This window comes from Muntiacus reevesi, chromosome 18, assembly GCF_963930625.1.
Source record: "Muntiacus reevesi chromosome 18, mMunRee1.1, whole genome shotgun sequence".
Taxonomy (NCBI): domain Eukaryota; kingdom Metazoa; phylum Chordata; class Mammalia; order Artiodactyla; family Cervidae; genus Muntiacus; species Muntiacus reevesi.
Genome location: NC_089266.1, coordinates 20,608,347 through 20,628,807, shown reverse-complemented (window position 1 = coordinate 20,628,807; position 20,461 = coordinate 20,608,347). Strand labels below are relative to the sequence as shown.

Sequence of the window (20,461 nt, the reverse complement as noted above, 5' to 3'; positions counted from 1 at the left end):
GCGGAGACTCCAGAGGCGGAGCCCTGGAGAACCTTGTAGAAAAGCTGGCTGGCCTGAAGGAAGACTTCCTGAGCAGGTTGGGAGAACAAGTTGCCTTTCTGGATTGATGCCAAGGTCGCCACCTGGAGGCAACAGATGCAAACACTGACTAGACAGCACCTGGCCAGGGAGCGGGGGACTTGTGGGGCTCCCACCTCACGTGGTTGTTTCTTCTCACCCCTCTGCTCCGTACGCCTAAGAGGGAAGCCAGAACGCTTCCGTTAGGACTGCAGACCCCGGCGCTTTCCAAGAATGATTTGACACTGCTCAAACCCGAGGCTCAATAGCCCGCCCACTGGAGCCTCAAATCTGCAGCAGGAGCGCCCTCTGCTGGCTACTTTGGGTCGCGCGTCTCTGCTGTGCAGTCCCGAAAGGTGCTTGCGGCCTGCGATTGCGGAGAAGACCATGAAACTCAAGGCATCCTCTACCTGCGCTTCACACCTGGCGCCTTCTCCAGGGACCTGGCCCCTCCTCACCATCTTCAGTGCCTCCTCTAGTCCCACGAACCCCATAGCACCAGGGGTTATGGCTGGGCCATTGTGTCCCTTCCACGCCACTGGATGCGAAATTCCTTGTTAAAGCTGAATTGTCCATTTCACTCTGCCTCTCCCTGAGTTCATCTCCAAAAATCCCTTCTCTGCCTCAGGCACAAAGCTCTCCTCTCTTCCCTCCACCTTAGGTCGTTCTGTTAAATGGCTCACCCCAAAGTTGCTTCCTGCCCAGACTCCCCCAGCGGAGAGTGAGAGGGTTCCTGAGGCAGGACACTGTCCCCTCTGTGGGGGGGACCCCCCCGGGGGACCCCCCCCCCCCCCCCGCCTTCCTGCCTCCAGCTCCCTGGGGACAGCAGCTGCTGTGGGCTGGCTCCTGCTGAAGCGCCCCACACAGCGTATGTCACCTGCTCCGTTCACAATAGGTCGACCGGGTCGACGTGCAAAGCTTTGAGTGCCTGATGTGTGCATCTGTGCCCGGACGGGCCCTGCGCGTGCGTGCACAGCGAGTGTGTGCACCTCCGTGGGGTCTGCAGGGTGGCCTGGCTGGGACTCCAACCAGGGCTGCGGCGGCGGCGCGGAGCGAGAGGAAGCCGCTGTTCCCCTCGCCGCCAGGGGGCAGCACTGAGCCGCTCTGGCCCAGCCAGCAACTTGGCGGCGAGAGGAGGCCTGTGTCTCCAGCGAGGGAATAACAACCCAAAATCCGCGGTGCGGGTCGGGGTGGGTTGAAAGACTACTGTCACTGTTTCTAAACTCACAGGTTCCCAGGTGTTTATTACCTTAATTCTTTCTTTTTTTTGCCTTGATTCTTAAATCCTACCTATGTCTTGAAGATTATATTTTGAATCTATTTTGTAGTATTTTTTTTCTTTTTAGTAAAGATTGGCCTCTGAGCTCTCTCTAGAAGAGGGGAAGACCCCCTGCCCCTCTGAGTCAACTTCTGGGGCAAACTTGAGTCAGGCAGCTCTTGGGGTTTCCCCCGACTCCTGGGAGGGTTCCCTGGGGTTGACCTCCACCCTGGGGAAGAGGAGCCAAGCTTCTCCTACCTACCGCTCTAGGTCCTCTGTCACCATCCTCCGAGATAAACCACACGTTCACACACGGTCCGCACACGCATTCACACATCCATAGTCACATGCTCAGATTGACACACACATAGACTGACATAGTCACAAACTCATGCACTCATACATTCACACTCTCCCACATGTTCACTCTCCCATTCACACAACTTCTCACCACAGATTCACACACTCACACATGTTCATAAGCTCTTACACACTCAGGCACATCCACATACACACACCCAGGCTCTCACCTTCACACATTACCCACAGCTTTCACATAGTCACACTCACACTTCTAGGCTCACCCATTCATAATCCACAGATGCACACGAACTCACACACTCATAGATCCATACACACACACACAATACATACACATTCACAGGCCCCACACTCATAATCAGCTCACATGCACATTCACAGACTCACATGCATTCACACTCACACACCCTCATGCCGACACACCCATGCACACTCAACTCGTATCCACACTCTCACACATGCATACAGACTCTCCCAGCCTCACACACTGATTCACATTCACTACTCATGCTCACACTTTTACCCACTTGTGGACACACTCATGCACGCTTTCACACTTGTGCACACTCACACAGCCTCTCTCTGCTCGTACTGTATTCACCCACTCACATAAAGCAGTCATTGCCAGGCACACTGGCCCATTAACCTTGAGTCCCCACCCTGGGTGAGGTCAGGAGCTTGCGCCTTGATCTCAAGAGAGAGTTCTGGAATCGCCCCAGGAGACCCCAGTCGCAGGGTAGAAGGATGTTTCCCCTCAGACTGGAGGGAGTAGAAGCAGGGCCAGGATCATGTGACACCCCTTTGCAAGTCCAAGGACCTCAGAGGGATTCCCCAAGCTGCCTGCTCCCTTCACTAGTTCACTCTCTCAATCCCTCATCTCCGTGAGAGAGGGCCTGGGGACGTGCCAGGGGACACATGTGACAGTCATTTGCAAATCCGAGGGCCTCTGAGGAATTCCCCAAGCTGCCTGCACCCTTCACAGTTCACTCTCTGACTCTGTCATCTCCGTGAGAGAGGGCCTGGGGACGTGCCAGGGGACACACGTGACAATGGGTCCTGGTCTCAGGGAACTCTGTCTTGGAGGGAGACTGGACATCACAAGCTGGCTGAGCAGCTGGGGCTGTGGAAGCACCTTAGAGGGGCAGGACAGCTGTGGGAGGGGTCTGAGCGGGGACTTGTCTACATGAGGGTCATAGGGAGACACTGGCCTATGCAGAGTGATTGGCACATGCAAAGGCCGGAACACACCGGGGCCTCGTACCCTCAGGGAAGTGAGATGTCCTGGATGGAGGGAGTCAGCTGGGGAGGCAGAGATGGGACCTGAGCTTGGAGACGCTGGCAGGGGCCCACAGGGGAAGGGCCGATGTGCCCTGCTGGGGAGCATGGCCACGGGGTGTCCCAGTCAACCATGCAGGACAGGCAAGGACAAAGCTGCTCTGCAGAGGCTGACAGTGAGTCCAGAGGCTCCAGGAGGGGCTGGTGCCCTCAGCACCCATCCCAGGAGCAGAGCTGGCGCAGAAACCCATCCAGGGACTTCCCTGGTGGTCCAGTGGTTAAGACTCCGTGCTTCCAATGCAGGGGGCAAGGGTTTAACCCCTGGTCAGGGAACCAAGATCCCACATGCCGTATAGCCCAGCCAAAAAGTTTTTGAAAAAGAAACTCTATCCACTGGCTCAGGAAAGCCTCCACGGGTAGACTCTGTGCTGTCCTAAGTCATCAGAACACGTCCCCTGAGAGTGATAGAGTCTGTCCGTGCAGAGGGTCAGAAGCAAACAGGCCAACCAAAACGCAGGAACCTTCAGGAGAAGTTGCCAGCTTCTCCTAAGCAGACTGGCACAGCCAGCCCACAGGCTCTAGGCCAGCAAGGAGTGAGGGGGTGTGGGGGCACCCCATGGTGGAGGAGCAGAGGCTGGGGGGCCAGCAGAGCAGAGCTGGGGACAGCACCGGGAGGGTGCGGGGTCCTGGCTCCCCAGCTCATGCCCATTCCTGCATGAGGGAGGGCGGGGCTGCTCCATGCCTCACAGGCCTCACATTCCAGCTGCCACCGCACCCTTCCAGCCTGTTCTCACCTGTTCCCACGATTTCCCAGGCTGCCCTGGGGCCCAGTTCTCAGTGCCAACTCCCAGAATCCTTCAGGATTCAGAATCCAACTAGAGGGACCCTGGTCTGAATGTGCACAAGTCCACCTCCACTGGGATAACTGCCTCCCCCTGATAAAAACATATGCACACACATGCACACACACACACATGTGCACACACTCATACACTGAACCATTCTTAGCTCTAAGACACCAGGACATAGAGTGGCTTCCAGGAGCTGAGGTACTTCCTTCCACTGCAAACAGCACCCCACTCTTACCCTGGGGCAAAGTGCTGCCCTCCAGCCACAAGGCCCTGGGCAGGGGAGGAAGAAAAGCAGCTGAAGTCCCTAGAGGGTCCCCAGGAATGGGGGCACCCAGAAAGCCAGCCCTAGGACTCAGCCGAAGGCAACTGGAAAGGGGAGGCCTTTCATCGAGAGGTGCTCGGCGATGGGCTAGCCAGGGAGGGGGCTGCGTGCACCCACCTGCTCCCCCTCCCCTGGCCCAGCCCCCTGGTTGCCTGGCACTCAGCCTGCTGCCTCTCCAGGAGTCCGGCTGACATCTCAGCTCGTGCCCTGCCTCTTCTCCCACAGCCCTGGTCACCCTCCCCGACCTTGCATGCAGGACAGAATTCCCACGCCCACCCTGGGCCCGGGGCCAGGGCCGTCGGTTCCCACCAAGGCCTGGGAAGTGGTTTCTGCAGCCCAAGCTACGCCGGGCCTGCCCGGGACACAGCCCAGCCCTGCTTGCTGCAGGGACATGACGGAGGGCGCCAGCCCAGGCCCCACGGGCTGGGCTCAGAACTGCTGAGGCCGCAGAACTGGGTGACGGGCAGGCAAGGGGCGCCCAGCCTACATTCGCCGGGGTGAATGAAACTCTAGCTCTACCAGCCACCCTCAGAGGAGACCAGGCAACTACGGTCAGGGTCTCCAGACCCCAGACTTAAGGTTATCTCCCCCAGCCCCAGCCAGGAGCCGGACCTGACCTGCAGAGGCTGATGGGGAAGCTGCAGAGCTGGGGGGTAGGGTCCCCCATGCGGAAAGTGTAGGGTCCTGGGACAGCCCAACTCGGGTCTCAGTCTCAAGGTCACAGTTTGCCCACCAAGAGCCCAGGGGCCTCAATAGAGTGGGGGGCTCTGTCTTCCTGTGACAGGAGAAGCCAGAGAGAGGAGATGGATTGTGGGAGCGTCTCACAAGGGAGTGGTGGGGACTGACCCTGACGGAACACTCCATGAATCCCTCTCAGCCCCCTGCCATGCAGAGAGCCCGGGAGGGCCGTGGAGGAAACAGGGAAGGTGGCAAGCTGTTGGCAGGCCCCAGAGCTGCAGCCTGCCATGGGCACAGGGCCCCACTCTGAGCCTCTGCCCCAGGCCCCACCTGGCACCCAGGTCTCCAAGCTGGTGAGGACAAAAGCCTCCTCTAGACACTGGGGGGCTACAAACCGGAAGTGACCCCCACCCACTGCTTCCTGGCCTTGGGGGGCCCTCACCACCTCCCCAGCTGTCAGAACACCCTTCGCTCTTCCTTCCAGTGCTTCCTGAGCCACAAGCGAGGCCAAGGCCCAAGCCACACACCAGTGTAAGCCTCAGCCTCCAGCTCTCCAAGCTCAGAGGCCAAGGGGGGCGTGACGAGGGGCTGAGCGGTGGGCACCCCAGCTGCCCAGGCCGTGATGGCAGCTGGGGCTCCAGTAGGCTTCCCCCTAGCCAGCCTGCACCCCACCCAGCAGGGATGTGCAAGGTAAGCAGTTCCCACGCCCCGTTCTAGGCGGCTGCCAGGCAGGGTCCATACAAGGCCAAGGCCGGGGCGCTGAGCTGGCAGGCGGGGGCCGGGGCGGAGCCCAGAACACCTGGCTTGGCCAAACCCCGACGCACCCTGCTTGTGAGGAATGTGGACACCGCCTGGGCTGGCCCTGGGAAACCTGCCACCCCCCTGGCTCCCGCCCGGCCCTGACTCAGCCTGGGTGGGCCGTGGGCCGGGAAGATACAGTCTCAGCAGGAACCAAGCTCTCCGGCCCCACCCTCCCCTCCCCCGGCCCACTGGGGCCCGAAGCAAGGGACAGGGCCTGAGAGAGGGGCGGAGAGCCAGGACAGCACCCACCGGGCCTCGGGACTAGGGGGACAGCAGGGACACCGCCGGACTTCTCCCTCCCGGCTCTGCCTGCGGTCTGCCCACGCCAGATTCCCCCCAAATGTCGGAGAGCTCGGCGCTCTAAAAACAACGGTCTGGCCCATAGGACCCAAGCCCTCTAGCATGGCCCACTCGTGTCCCTGAGCCTCAGTCTCCTCATCCATAGAATGGGGCCAGGGCTGGTTCCTCCCCCACATGGCCGGACAGAGGTAGGAGGAGAAGCTTCTGCTCAACCTGCAGGCACTGGACAAGCAGTTTCAATTAAGCACAGTTGTGACCAGGCCTGGTAACCAGGGGAAGGGCTCACCAGCTCTGGGAAGGTGCCCCAACCCAGGGAGGAGAAGCAGGAAGACCCCAGATTTCATCACTCCCTTAGCCTCAGAGGCATTCACTAAGGAGGCCTCATGAGGTCCATGCTTCAAGCTGAGAGACTCCATCCATTCTCTGTCACCCAATATGGATGTTCCCAAACTCCCCAGGACAGAAGCTGGGCCCCCCATCTCAGACCAGGCACCCTCAAGGGCTGGGGCCTTGTTTCTTCCCTGACTGGGGGCTCCCTGGGGATCGAGACCCTGTCTGCCTCTATCACCCCACAGCCCCAAGCCCTGGGCCATGGAAACTAAAAGCCAGTGCAGGCCAGAAAAGCTGTCCTTCCCTCTTCAGTACCACCCGACTTCCTAGGTCCTGATCCCCTCTGCTCACCCAGGTGCCCCCAAACACGATGCTAGAACAGCCTCCTAGTGCTCCCTGCCCCAATCTTGGGGGCTGGCGAACTTCCCATCCATCCTCTGCCAAGAAAGACCCCCTGCTGCCCTCCTCCCTACCAGCACAGAAGGGCCTTCTCATAACCACCCCCATGAACCCTTCCCACAGCCCAGCTGGCCCAAGAGGGCTTTCTTGTTCAGACCTACACTCTTGAGAGTCCCTTGGACAGCAAGGAGATCAAACCAGTCAATCCTAAAGGAACTCAGTCCTGAATATTCATTGGAAAGACTGATGCTAAAGCTGAAAGCGCCAAAACTTTGGCCACCTGATGGGAAGAACTGATTCATTGGAAAGACCCTGATGCTGGGGAAGATTGACGCAGGAGGAGAAGGGGACAACAGAGGATGAGATGGTTGGATGGCATCACCGACTCGATGGACATGAGTTTAAGCAAGCTCTGGAAGGTGGTGAAGGACATGGGAAGCCTGGAGTGCTGCAGTCCATGGGGTCACAAAGAGTCAGACACAACTTAGCCACTGATCAGTAACACTTTTCCCTGTGATCCACCTGACCCGTCTCCACCTTCCGCTTGCTACCAAGTCTAAGGGGCTGGGATTGGGCACACCATCCAAGGCTGCGGGGCAACAGCCCTGGCTCCCCTGAGCATGAGAAGGGAGGGAAGGGTCTCTAGGCTCAGGGGCCCTGCTGCCCCTCCCCCTGCCTGTCTTCCCACCTTCTCCCCAGCCAGGCATGCAGGCCCAGGTTGGGGTGCGGCCTTGGCAGGACAAAGAGTCTCTATTGTCGGGTGTTGTGCCTCGGTTACCAAGGAGGGAGGCTGGGGCTGGCTCTGAGCCATGTTTGGGCCCCAGGCTGAACGCGTGGGTGGGGAGGGAAGGCAGAGGATTTGGGGTGTGGAGCTCAGGCCCTGCTCCCAGGGCCTGCGGGCAGGGAGGGCCCCCTGGGACTTGCAGCACCTGGGCCAATTCAGACTTGCCTCCGCCCTAGCTTTCTGCTGGCTCTGGGATACGCCAGCCAGGTGGAGCCAGCTGGGGGCAGGGCAGGCTCCCCTGATGCTCAGGTAGGGGCCGGGGCCCCAGCACCTCAGACACTGGCGTGTCCTGACCCCCAGGACTGACTCGGTACCACCCAGCACTCGGGCCACCTGGGAGAGGGCCCCAGGACTCTGGGTCAAGTCACCACCTCTCTTGGACCTCAGTTTTCCCATCCGTCAGAAGCTGCACTGGGTGCTCCCTGAGAAGCCTCCCTCATGCTCTTTGCCCACCAGGAGCTGAGCCGGCTTGAGCCAGGGGGGCAGGAGCAGGGCTGTGGGCAGGGGGGCTCACAGCTGGCTGGGAGGCCCTGATTCTGAGGGCTCCCTCTACAACTGCTTAGAGTACTGCCTGGCCCAGGGCTGGCACCCCTGAGTGCCAGCGGGTGGCTGAGGACAGAAGCCCAGGGCTGTGCTCAGGAGCGGTGTCAGAGGGGAGGGGGCCTTCCTGGCCTCTAGCCCAAGGGCCGGGGCTACCCTTTCTCCCGCTCGCAGCAATGGCCAAGTAACAGCCCAAAGAATCCTAGCCTGACCTTCGGTGACTCCTCCCCAGCCCCCTGGCCCTCGGACAAAGGACAGCTTCGAACATTAGAACGTGGGTTGAGCACTGACCATGTGCTCATCGGGATTTCCAGGGCAGTGAACAACACATGATTTTGGAAATCCCGAAACACATGTTCAGATGCGCATGACTGCGTGCTGGCGGCTGGGAGGCTGGACCGAGGCCCCACAGCCTGGCACAGGAGGCCGTGGGCATCGTGGACGGCCCATGGGGCCAGGGCAGGGCAGGTTTCTGGGGGAAGCGGGAGGAGAAGCTGAGGAGGGGGAGGGAGGGGAAGGGGTGTAAGGATGTGGATAGATGGCCGTGCCAAAAAGAACACAATGAGTGTGGCATTTGGAAGTGAGGGTGTGAAAGTGAGGCCAAGAGACCAGCAGGCAGGTGAGGAACTGGTCTCCAGGGCCTTGTGACCAGGCTGAGATACTGAGGGTGAGGGGCATCGCAGGGGGAGGGGGAGGACCTGACCCCAGGAGGGAGGGACCCATGTCCCCCCAAGCAGACACCTCCTGGGGGCCCTGACCCAGGCTCTGGACATCCCCCTGCCCCGGAAATCCCAAAACCTAAGCCTTTGCTTTGGATAAACACATGAGCTAATGCCCATCTAATCCAGACCTGCCCTCCAAAGCCTGAAGTTTGCAAAACAGAAAAGAGGCTTGTTCGTGCACGTGTGCCAACTTCTGGGCGCTGGGCTGCTGGGAGCGGGGGGACAGACACACAGGGCTGACCTAGCTGGAGACAGAGGGTCCTGGGCAGGGATGGCTCCCAGGCTGGAGGGGGAACCAGTGACTACACTCAGACGCCCCAGGGCTGGGGTCCGGGGTGTGGATGGTGCGGGAGGCTGGGGCCCCAGGGAGTGGAGGCTCCCGGCAGCAGCTGCTCTGCTTTGCTGCGGGCACAGAGAATCCCAAAGAAGCCAGACCTCTGCCCACTTAGGAAGCTGGAACTCAGGATTTGACTGAAAGGCCTCCCGATCTTTTAAATGTAGAAGCTATTCCAAAATAACACTCTGGGCAGATCAAATACAGCATGGATGTGAGAGAGTTCCAGGGGCCCGAAGGACAATGGAACCCAACGGCCTCCCTGACCAAGGCGTCCACTGGGGCCCAGAGAGGGAACGGGCCTGCAGACAAGGGTCCAGTTGGGCCAGACCCAGGCCCCTGACTCTCCCATGCTCACCCTGACACCCCCAGCCACCTCCCAGGGAACCCCAGGAACAGCCGCAGAGACCTCCCCACCCCTCACCTGCCCCCACCACCCAGACCCCACCCCCCAAGGGGAGGAGCTGCGCCCCTCACTGACCACCCCCCAGCCGCTGGCCTTAGCACCCTGCCCTGCTGGGTCCCGAGGTGTCCCACACTCTTCAGACCCCAGAGCTGCAGCATTGTTCTCCCACCTATAGACAAGGGAAACTGAGGCCAGAGAGGCCAGACCACTGCCCAGGTTTCCTCAATGACAAGTTCCAGGCAGTAGGGAGGGGGCTCTGTGCCAGCCTGCAGGATCCTGTAACCTGGGCCCCGCTGGGAGGCCCTGACTTGCAGGGTGGGGAGAGCAGGGGTGAGTCAGAGGCAAAGCTGGGCAGGTTCAGAGCGGCCCGAGCGCAGGGCCAAGTCCAGAGAAATCAGAGACTGCCTGTGCCTGAAATGGGGGCTCCGCAGGGGCCCGGACACCCTGAGGGTGAGGGGTGAACATACCAGATGAGAGGAGGTGCTGACCCCGGCCAGTGGGAGCAGCAGCAAGAAGCTAGGGTGCCGAGGAACCAGAATGTCAGCGGCCCCCCACGCCAGGGACCCCTCTCTCCCTTCTGGCACTGTCTGCCCTCCCCACCCTTGGCCCGCTAACCCTGGCCACAGCCAGGTGTGTTAATGCTGGCCTTCTTGGGGGCAGTAAGAAGAAACACCCCCCCACACACACACTGTCTGGTGCCCCAGGGCCTCAGAGTTCACCCCAAGGACGTTGAGGAGTCACGTTTGTGCTGAGATGTTCAGCGCCTGCTCTGTGCAGGCCCCAGGCTGGGAGACACGGATGAATGGCCATGGGTCTGATGTCAGGGAGCCCCAGCCCACAGGGAGCGTGGAAACTAAAACCCCACGGAGTGGCCAAGGCCTTATCAGCTGCCAATGGGAAGAGGAGCATTCCCAGTGGCCAATATGCACAGGATTCATCTAGACATTCAATCTGGTCTTTTTTCAACGTAGTGTACAGAAAAAAATGAACATACAGAGCAGTTCATAAAATGATCCCTCCATGTGCTATTATTACACATTAAAATTACCTTGTTAATATATAAAATGCAAATAGATTTCAATGAAAACTTTCCTTTCTTAAAGACATGTGAAAAGCAAAGTTTGAGGATTTAGAATGCCAGACATCCCAAAATACAGACTTTCTTTAAAAGCTTTTTTTTTTTTTTAATGTGGACCATTTTTTAAGTCCTTGAGGAATCTGTTACAATGTCGCTTCTGTTTGACATTTTGTTTTTTTAGCCATGGAGCATGCGGGATCTTATTTCCCCAACAAGGGATGAACCCACACCCCCTGCATTGGAAGATGAAGTCTTAACCACTGGACCTCCAGGGATGACCCCAGGCATATTTTTAATATAAATGATCTGAGGGACAGACATAGTGTAGATGATTGGTCCAAAAAGTGAACTTTTCTAAATTATATTATTGCCATACTTCTTAAAGGTAAATGTAAAATAAATATTGAGTAAATCAGTTTAAAAAAAAAAGGAAATGAAAGAAAGAGAAAAAAAAAGAAAGAAAGAAAAATGCACATACAATCCTTGTACATGCACGTACGTGCAGCTCAGGGAATTTTCACAAAGTGAAACCAGCAGCTGTATAACCAGCACTCAGATAACAAAACAATTTGAGCATCTCCCAGAGCCCCCCCATCCTCCATCGCCTGCTCTCTTCCAAGTACTAACCCCCCACCCTGGGTAACCATTACTAACAGCAGAGACTCATAGAACTGCTTTTGTGCTTCACATAATTGGACTCATAATACAGCTCCTTTTATGTTTTCTTGCTCAACATTATGTCTGCAAGGTCCTCTCACTGCTGGAGAGAATCCTGCTGCCTGAACACACACGTGTTCAGGGCCTGTGACAGAGCATGGGAAAGGGCATTCAAAGTGGGGGAACCTGGTGGGGAGGCGGGGCAAAGGCAGGGAAGGAACAGCCCAGCCCCCAGCCTAGCTCCCACAGCAAGTGTCCAGAGCTTGGAGAAGCTCACAGGCACCCCTTCTGACCCAAAGAGGGTCAGTGCTTAATGCCAGACCTGCTCCCAGGATGTGCCTCAGCCAGGAGCTAGGCCTGGGTCTGCAGCCCAAGGCCTCCCCAACATCCTGGCCCTGTGTCCTGTCCACCGCTCCAGATTCCAGCCTGCTCCAACCCCACGCACCCCTACCCCCCACCCCTCCACCATGTAATCTGCAAGAAGAGGAAAGGCACCAGAGACGAGTTAATCACATGCAAGTAATATGCAAGTGAACTAAACTCCCTGTATCTACTTGGACAGTGGCCAGAAGGAGTGAGAGCCAGACCTCCAAACTCCAAGTGGACAGACCAACCCCTACCGCTGACTCAGTCTTCCCACTAGCTCCTGGGATACACAAGCCCCACCCCCAAACCTTTACCCCAAAGTTCCGGTCTCCTGCTCTTCCCTTCACCTACTAATTCAACTCTGAGTCACGGGGGGGTGGGGAGCTGCAGTATGGTGGCCCTGAGATGGGCTCAGCCCCTGCCTTCCAGGACACAAACAACCAAGAGCTGGCCTCAGGATGGCAATTCTCAGCCTTGAAATCACCTGGGGAGTGGGGAACTCAGCAGTTCTGGGTGTGTCCCGAGACTCTGCATTTCTGGCCAGCTCCCAGGGGATGCTGAAGTTCTTGGTCCCAAGACACACTGCAAATAACTAGTAATATAGACGTGTGTGCCATGATGCCCCCAGGAACATAAGGGGGGGCTAGGAGAAAACCAGGCAGGAAAGCAGTTAGGAGCCAGCAGGCCAGGATCAAATCTCAGCCCTGACCCAACTCTCGGTGAGCACGTGTCTCCCCATCCCAGAGCTCGGGGTCCTGAGCCGAACGGTGCCCACATATAACAATTGCCAGGACTTGCCTGGTGCTCCAGTGGTTAAAATTCCACGCTTCCAATGCAGGGGGCTGGGTTCGATTCCTGGTCAGGGAACTAAAAGCCCTTATAAGGCAACTAAAGAAGCCTTGTGCCCCCAGGAAAAGCCCACTCACAGAAACGAGGTCTAATAAACAGAACAATTGCCCCCATCCCACCAGGTTCCCGAGGCTTCAGTGAGACAGGACTTGTCCCTGAAGCCTGGCACGTTGCAAGTGCTTGATAACTGGGAGACATTTTAAAAAATTTCCAAGGTTGACTAGGAAAGTGTCCAGGAAAGCTTTTGGGGGTGAAGGAAATATTCTCTATCTTGACTGGGTGGTGGCCCCTTGGGTAAATGCATTTCTCAAAACTCATAAACTCTGTACTTAAGATGGGTGAATACTTCAGTACCTCAATTAAAGTTGAATTTTTACAGAGAGCAATGAGATTGGGCCTTGTAAGGTGATAAAGACAGAGATTTCATTAGGAGGAGGCAACTGCCCAGGTGGAGGCCTGGAGGTGGGCAAAATGCAGCCACGGCCGCAGGGAGGAGGGGAGGAGAGGGATCCCCTTAACTGACCACTTCTGTGAGGGGTTTAGGAGACCCAGGGCCAAAACTGGGAGGAGAGTGTCCTGCCAAGTCCTCCAAGGGCTGCTGAGCACCTACTGTATGCCAGGCACTGGTTTGGGACTTTACCTAGATCAGGGGTCACCCTGCCCAAGAGTTAAGAATGGTTTTTACATTTTTTAGTCTATTTTTTTTTTCAATAAAAGAGCAACATATGAAAATTGGATGAAATTCGAATTTTAACGTCCACAAGTATTTATTGGAACATGACCACGCCCATTTGTTCAAGGGTTATTTCACACTTGGAGACCAGAATTGAGTGATTATGGAAGAGACCAGATGGCCAGTAAAACCTAAAAAAAGTTTGCCTCTTAAGCCTATAAGGCAGAGGTTAAGACTGCGCTATCCGAATGAGAAAGAATGAAGCTGCCACACAGCCTTCCTTCTTCGCTAAGGTTGGGACCTACGCCATCTCCAGGCAGAGCTGACCCCGCCTCGGTACCCCGGCTTAGTAAACCCGACCCTCCATCCGAGCACGGAGCAGAGCGTCAGCGCCCCTGCCGGCGGTCGGGGATTCGACAGAGCAAATTGAGCCCCGACCCTTGTCGTCTACCGCCACCTGCTGGTCGTCTTTGGACGTGCATACGAGGGGTGGGGTCCGAGGGAGGGCAGGGCCGTGCTGACCGGTGTGCAACGAGCGAGGCCAACCCGCAAACTCTTCCAGGCCGACTAAAGTCTTCAAACTTGTGTCCACTGACAACGTTTCAGGTCGTCCCTGATTATTTGATGGGTGAGAATACATATGGGAGTCCCATCAGGGTGTCCAGATGCTTAAAAACGTTAGGTGTTAATTGTGTCTTTAAGATGGGGGCGGGGGGGGGGGGGGGTGTACGGCGTTGGTGGTGGAGGTGCCCCGAACAAGGAACAAGAGCTGCAGCCAGAGGGTGGCTGGCAGATACTTGAAAGATCATCAACAGACCCAAATCCCCCGACCATGCATTGGGCATTGCATTTTTCTTTCATTCTTTCTTACCTTCATTCATTCCTCATTCATTCTTTCAAGAAACCTTTCTTGAGCACCAAAGGAGGCACCCACTGCACTGAGAACAAGACAGTGTTCTGTCACGTGTATCTGACAGTCCGGCGGGGACAAGGATTACCCGTTAATTTCTGTAAGGCATGCGTGCTAAGTGCTAAGTCACTTCAGTCGTGTCTGACTCTTTGCAACCCTATGGCTGTAGCCCACCAGGCTCCTCTGTCCATGGGATTCTCCAGGCAAGAATACTGGAGTGGGTTGCCATTTCCTCCTTCAGGAGATCATCCTAACCCAGGGATCAGACCTGCATCTCGTGTGTCTCCTGCAGTGGCAGGCATATTCTTTACCACTGAGCTACCTGGGAAAGATCAGTAAGGCATGAGGAGGCATATTTAGGGGGAATGGAGAAGCTTAAAGCAGCAGAGTGGCACTCAAGGCATTGGGGAAGGCTTGAAATGGCCTGAAGGGGGATGAGTTAGCCAGACAAGAGGGAGTGTGTGTGTGCAAAGGCCCAGAGGTGTGTGTGCCCAACAAGTTGCTGAAGGAAGGCTGGAGAGGCAGGAACAGAGAGGACAGGTGGGAGAGGAGGCAAGATGAGGCTGGAGGGTGAAGGGAACTGTGCCAGGCTGAGCCTCCAATGCTGTGTGAATGTGCCAGGGTCTACCGGCAGCCCCTGCAAGGCCCGCAAAGAGGCAAATCACTTCTGCTCCTCAGGCTCACCCTTCCACGACTGGGCAGTTCTGATGGCTGCAGAGTTATTCATTCTGGGATGAATCAGCCAGCTGTATGCTCCCCTGCCCACAGGCTCCTGTCCTGCTCAGGCCATGCATAGGTGGAGCCCCCAGAACAGCCTCTCACCCCCTCACATCCTCACTGGCTCTTCCCTGAGGGAGGCAGCCTCACAGGGCAGGTGGGAAAGGCTCCAGGTGCAAATCCCAGCTCATCCCCTCAAAGGCTATGTGGCTTTGGGCACCTTACCTAACCTCTCTGAACCTCAATTCTCTCCTCTGTGAAAGAGGCATAACCCTGCTCACCTCAGAGTGGGTGCACTTGACAGGGATGGAGGCAGGAAGTGCTCCCCTTTCGGGCTGCTCCCCCAGCACCCTGGGCTGACCTGTGACATGGGTGGTAGGTGTTGGTCATCAGGGCACACTCCTTATTTGCCCTTCACTCCCACTACAGTGCCTGCCACTCAGAGGGTGTGCAATAGTGTGAGCTGAATAAATAAATGAGTGAATGAATGATTACTGATTACAGGCAAACTCACAATTGCCACTTGGGACATAAGCCAGCACGATTACAAATGGTGACAATGCCCACAGCTCCCCAGCTTAGCCAGCAGCACCCTCACCCCCATCACATCCTGGGTGAAGGCTGTGCTTGCCGTTCAGTCACTTAAGTCGTGTGACCCCATGGACTGCAGCATGCCAAGCTTCAGGGGCAGAGGCCCAGAAGACAAATGCATTAGGAAATGGGTCCTGAATATTCATTGGAAGGGCTGATGCTGAAGCTGAAACTCCAATATTTTGGCCACCTGATGTGAAGAACTGACTGATTGGAAAAGACCTTGATGCTGGGAAAGACTGAAGGCAGGAGAAGGGGATGACAAAAGATGAAATGGTTGGATGGCATCCCCGACTCGATGGACATGAGTTTAAGTAAGCTCCAGGAGTTGGTGATGGACAGGGAAGCCTGGCGTGTTGCAGTCCATGGGGTCGAGAAGAGTCGGACACAACTGAGCGACTGAACTGAACTACGATGCTGGAGGAAGCTCAAGGCTGGGCTCCGCGTGCTCGCGGCGCCCTCTGCTGGGGAGACCCGTCTTTGCGTGCCCCGGGAAGAGGTGGAAGGACACGCAGTCCCTACCCGACCCAGCTCTCCCTGAGAACTGCTGGGGGTAATCCCGCCCCTTCACCACACACCTCCTCACCCCAGGGAAGTCTCAGGCTGTCTCTGACCCTCTCCAGACATCTTTGCCCTTCCCCTCAGTTCAGTTCAGTTCAGTCGCTCAGTCGTGTCCGACTTCGTGACCCCATGAATCGCAGCACGCCAGGCCTCCCTGTCCATCACCAACTCCCGGAGTTTACTCAAACTCACGCCCATCGAGTTGGTGATGCCATCCAGCCATCTCATCCTCTGTCGTCCCCTTCTCCTCCTGCCCCCAATCCCTCCCAGCATCAGGGTCTTTTCCAATGAGTCAACTCTTCGCATGAGGTGGCCAAAGTATTGGAGTTTCAGCTTCAGCATCAGTCCTTCCAATGAACACCCAGGGCTAATCTCCTTCAGGATGGACTGGTTGGATCTCCTTGCAGTCCAAGGAACTCTCAAGAGTCTTCTCCGACACCACAGTTCAAAAGCATGAATTCTTCAGCACTCAGCTTTCTTCACAGTCCAACTCTCACATCCACACATGACCACTGGAAACACCATAGCCTTGACTAGATGGACCTTGGTTGGCAAAGTAACGTCTCTGCTTTTTAATACGCTATCTAGGTTGGTCATAACTTTCCTTCCAAGGAGTAAGCGTCTTTTAATTTCATGGCTGCAGTCACCATCTGCAGTGATTTTGGAGCCCCAAAAAATAAAGTCTGACACTGTTTCCACTGTCTCCCCATCTATTTCCCATGAAGTGATGGGACCAAATGTGCTCCTTCCATCCTACTAGGGTCTCCCTTGGAAAACGGATCTTGGGAGGGGGCGGTACAGGAAACCCACGCACACCCTCACTATAGGCCACCCACCGGTGCCCTCACCCCAGACCCGACGCCCCCAGCCCTAGAGAGACGACTCTCCTCCACACGCTTGGAGGGAACCGGGTTACTTTTTAGGGCCTTGAGCGCAGGGAAGACCGGGGAACAAAGGAGGGGCGGGAGCCTGACCTGTTCTGAAGCCTGGTCTATGCTGCCATCTTGTGGTCACAGCAGGAAATGCGCCCTTTCCGCCGCTCCGAGCAACTTCCGAGTTAACACTCGGGTTGAGCGGGAACTGGGCGCTGCGCTCCATCTCCTCCGGACACAGGAAGGAACGAGGTACAGCCCGTTTCTTTACAGTTCATTGACAGCTCACAGTCCGGCCTCGTGGCCTCCAAATGACGTGACCCCAAACTCAACTCAGCACCGAATACTCACCAAAATAGAAGGTCAGCACAAGTTTCCCAAAGATAGAGAAGCATCAGGAGAGTGATGTTGAAGCTGCGCCTTAAAGGGCAGGCAGAGGCTTCCCTGGTGGTTCAGCTGGTAAAGAATCCGCCCGCAATGCGGGAGACCCAGGTTCGATCCCTGGGTTAGGAAGATCCCCTGGAGGAGGGCATGGCAACCCACTCCAGTATTCTTGCCTGGAGAATCCCCATGGACAGACGAGCCTGATGGGCTACGGTCCATGGGGTCAGAGAGTCAAACACCACTGAGCGACTAAGCCTAGCACAGAACAGGGACGTCCCTGGCGGCTCAGTGGTAAAGAATCTCCTGCCCTTGCAGGGGCCATGGCTTCCATCCCCGGTGGAGGCGGATGCCCCTGCCACAAGGATGGAGCCTGCGCTCTAGAGCCGGGGAGCCTCAGCTACTGAGCCCATGTGCCACAGTCACTGGAATCTGCACACCTTGGAGCCACTGCAATGAGCAACCTACAAACCACAACCGGAGAGTGGACCCCGCTCACCGCAGCTAGAGAAAGCCCCCGCAGCACAGCCAAAAATCAATACATAAATTATAAGCAAACAAGAAAACTCTCTGAATTTAAAAAGAAAGAGCGGGGGGTGGGCAGGTAGAACTGGAGGCAAGTGAAGGTGAAAGAAGGCCCTTCACACCCTTTTCTTGTGCCCTTTTAAGGTTGACACAGTGCCTTAGGAGGCTAACACCGAAGGGTAAAGACAGTCTCCATAAAATCCAGAGATTTTACAAACTCCTCTTTGGAACTCCTCTTTGGATCCTGGCTGGAGTCACAGCTGAAGGGAAAAAAGAAGTAGGCACTCCAGGTAGAGAGACTAGCCTGAGCAAAGGCACGGAGTCAGGAAAGCATCATAAGGAATCCCGTTTGTCCCAAGACGAGATCAGGAGTAAGGCGTTAAGGGCAAGATCATTTGGGAGCCTGATGGGCAAGGCTGAGTTTGTACTTAGACCTTATGCAGTGGTCTTCGAGCAAGGGCAAGCTCCAGCAGGGATGTCTCCAGGAAAGAGCAGTATAACTGCAGAGGAGGGGCGTGAACAGGATAAGTGAAAACGGTTGAAGGACACGCAGCGCTGAGGGTGGTACCTCTGGGAGCGCGGACGAGCCAGGGCCACGGGGAGAGAGGAGGGCTTCAGCTTGAGTTGCCCTCAGTGAACATGTCCTTCATGCAACTAGGACTAATAAATTAGTAAAGATGGAAGCAGTAGCAGTCACTCAGATGTGTGCAGACTACAGAGTAAGCAAAGCACTTTGACTCACACCTGCCTTCGACCAGTGTTTACTGAACCTACTATGTGTCAGGCCCTGCGCTGAAGGGCTTGCGATCTATCAGTAACTGGTGGCTGATTCCAGTGGAGGAGATGGACATTAACAGACCTGATAAGCACATAAAATATGCGGTGTCCTAGAAGGTGCTAAGAGGAAAAAAAAGAGCAGTGATGCAGGAAAAGGAGTATGAGAGGCCAGGGTGGAGGGCTGCAGTTTAAAACAGGGTGATCCTGTGACTTCCCTAGTGGTCCAGTGGCTAAAACGCAGGGGGCAGGGGTTCGATCCCTGGTCAGGGACTAGAACCCACATGCCACAACTAAAAGATGTCACGTGCCATAGCTAAAAAGATACCCCACGCCGCAAGGAAGATGGGAGATCCTGCGTGCCACAGCTGAGACCTGGCACAGCAGAATAAATAAATAATAATAAATAAAACAGCATGGTCGGGAAAGGCCGCTGTACGAAGGAGACATTTAGGCTAAATCTTGAGAGGAAGGATAGCAGGAAATCTTTTTAAGGAATGCGATACAAATGAACTTATTTTCAAAACAGACTCACAGACATAAAACAAATTTATGGTTGCTGCTGCTGCTGCTGCTAAAGTCGCATCAGTCGTGTCCGACTCTGTGTGACCCCATAGACTGTAGCCCACCAGGCTCCTCCGTCCATGGGATTCTCCAGGCAAGAGTATTGGAGTGGGTTGCCATTGCCTTCTCCGAATTTATGGTTACCAAAGCGGAAGCGGGGTTGGGGGAGGGATAAATTAGGAGGTTGGAATTAACACACACACACTACTATATTTACGATAGATAAGCAACAAGGACACACTGTATAGCACAGAGAACTCTACTCAGTATTTTGTAAAAACCTATAAGGAAAGAGAATCTGAACAATTTATTTATATAACTGAATCACTGTGCCGTATGCCTGAAACTGACAGGTATTTTAAACCAACTACACATCAATTTTTTAAAAGTTTTTTTTTTATTTATTTCTCCTTAAAAAGCCTATATCCCCCCTCCCTTCCCTTTTTCCTATTAAAATGATATCTAAATCTGACTTCTAAGCCACCTCGGGCTTCCCTGAAAGCTCCGTTGGTAAAGAATCTGCCTGCAATGCAGGAGACCCCAGTTCAATCCCTGGGTTGGGAAGATCCTCTGGAGAAGGGATAGGCTACTCACTCCAGTATTCTTGGGCTTCCCTTGTGGCTCAGCTGGTAAAGAATCCGCCAATACGGTAGACCTGGGTTCAGTCCCTGGGTTGGGAATATCCTCTGGAGAAGGGAAAGGCTACCCCCACTCCAGTATTCTGGCCTGGAGAATTCCATGTATTACAGTCCATGGAGTCACAAAGAGTTGGACATGACTGAGAAACTTTCACTTCACTTCACTTCTAAGCCACCATGAAGTCACTCATTTTTTTCCTGGTTACCTCCCCTGTATGCTGGAATTATACATGTTAATAAATATATTGTTTTTCTCTTTTAATCTGTCTTTTATTACAGGAAATGTCAACCAGAAACTTAGAAGGATAGAAGGAAAATTATGTTTTCCTCCCCTACAAGACTTTGAAGAAAGCCATGTGACTATCTGGGGAGAAGCTTCCAGATCCCAAAGTGGGAGCATTTCTGGCATGTTCTAGCCCAACAAGGGAGCGGGGGTGGCTGGAGTGGAGGGCCGAGGGCCGCAGAGTTGATATGAGCTGGGAGAGGTGACAGAGGTTGATACAGGCAGCCGCATAGAACATGTGAAGAACAGCTTTTACTTTTGAGCAGAAGAGCATCGCAATGTGATTCCCATTTTAAGGAGCTTTCTCAGGCTGCTGTGTGGGGACCAGACATCAGGGATATGTGCACAGAGCCCGGAGTTTCCTAAAGACTGGATGTGGGCTGGGAGAGAAGAGAATAGTCAGGATGCTGTCTCCATGGGGATGGGGTTGCCATCAGCCAAGAAAGGGTGGCTACGGCGGGGGTCATTTTGGTGGAGAGGGGAGATTAGGAGCTCAATCTAGGGCAGGCTGAGTTTGGGGTGTTTATTAAACATCATAGGGAGGATAACAAGTGAATTAATTTCAATCCACTGGGTAACCATGTGTGTGTGCGTTTATATGTGTGTGTGTTTTACTTTGGGAAGATATGCAAACCATGAAATTT

General features: G+C 55.3%; 1 pseudogene; it reads left to right on the top strand.

Moving 5' to 3' along the window:
• Positions 1 to 17,689: 17,689 nt before the first annotated feature.
• LOC136150453 (small nucleolar RNA SNORA26) lies at positions 17,690 to 17,820 on the top strand (annotated as a pseudogene).
• Positions 17,821 to 20,461: the final 2,641 nt, after the last annotated feature.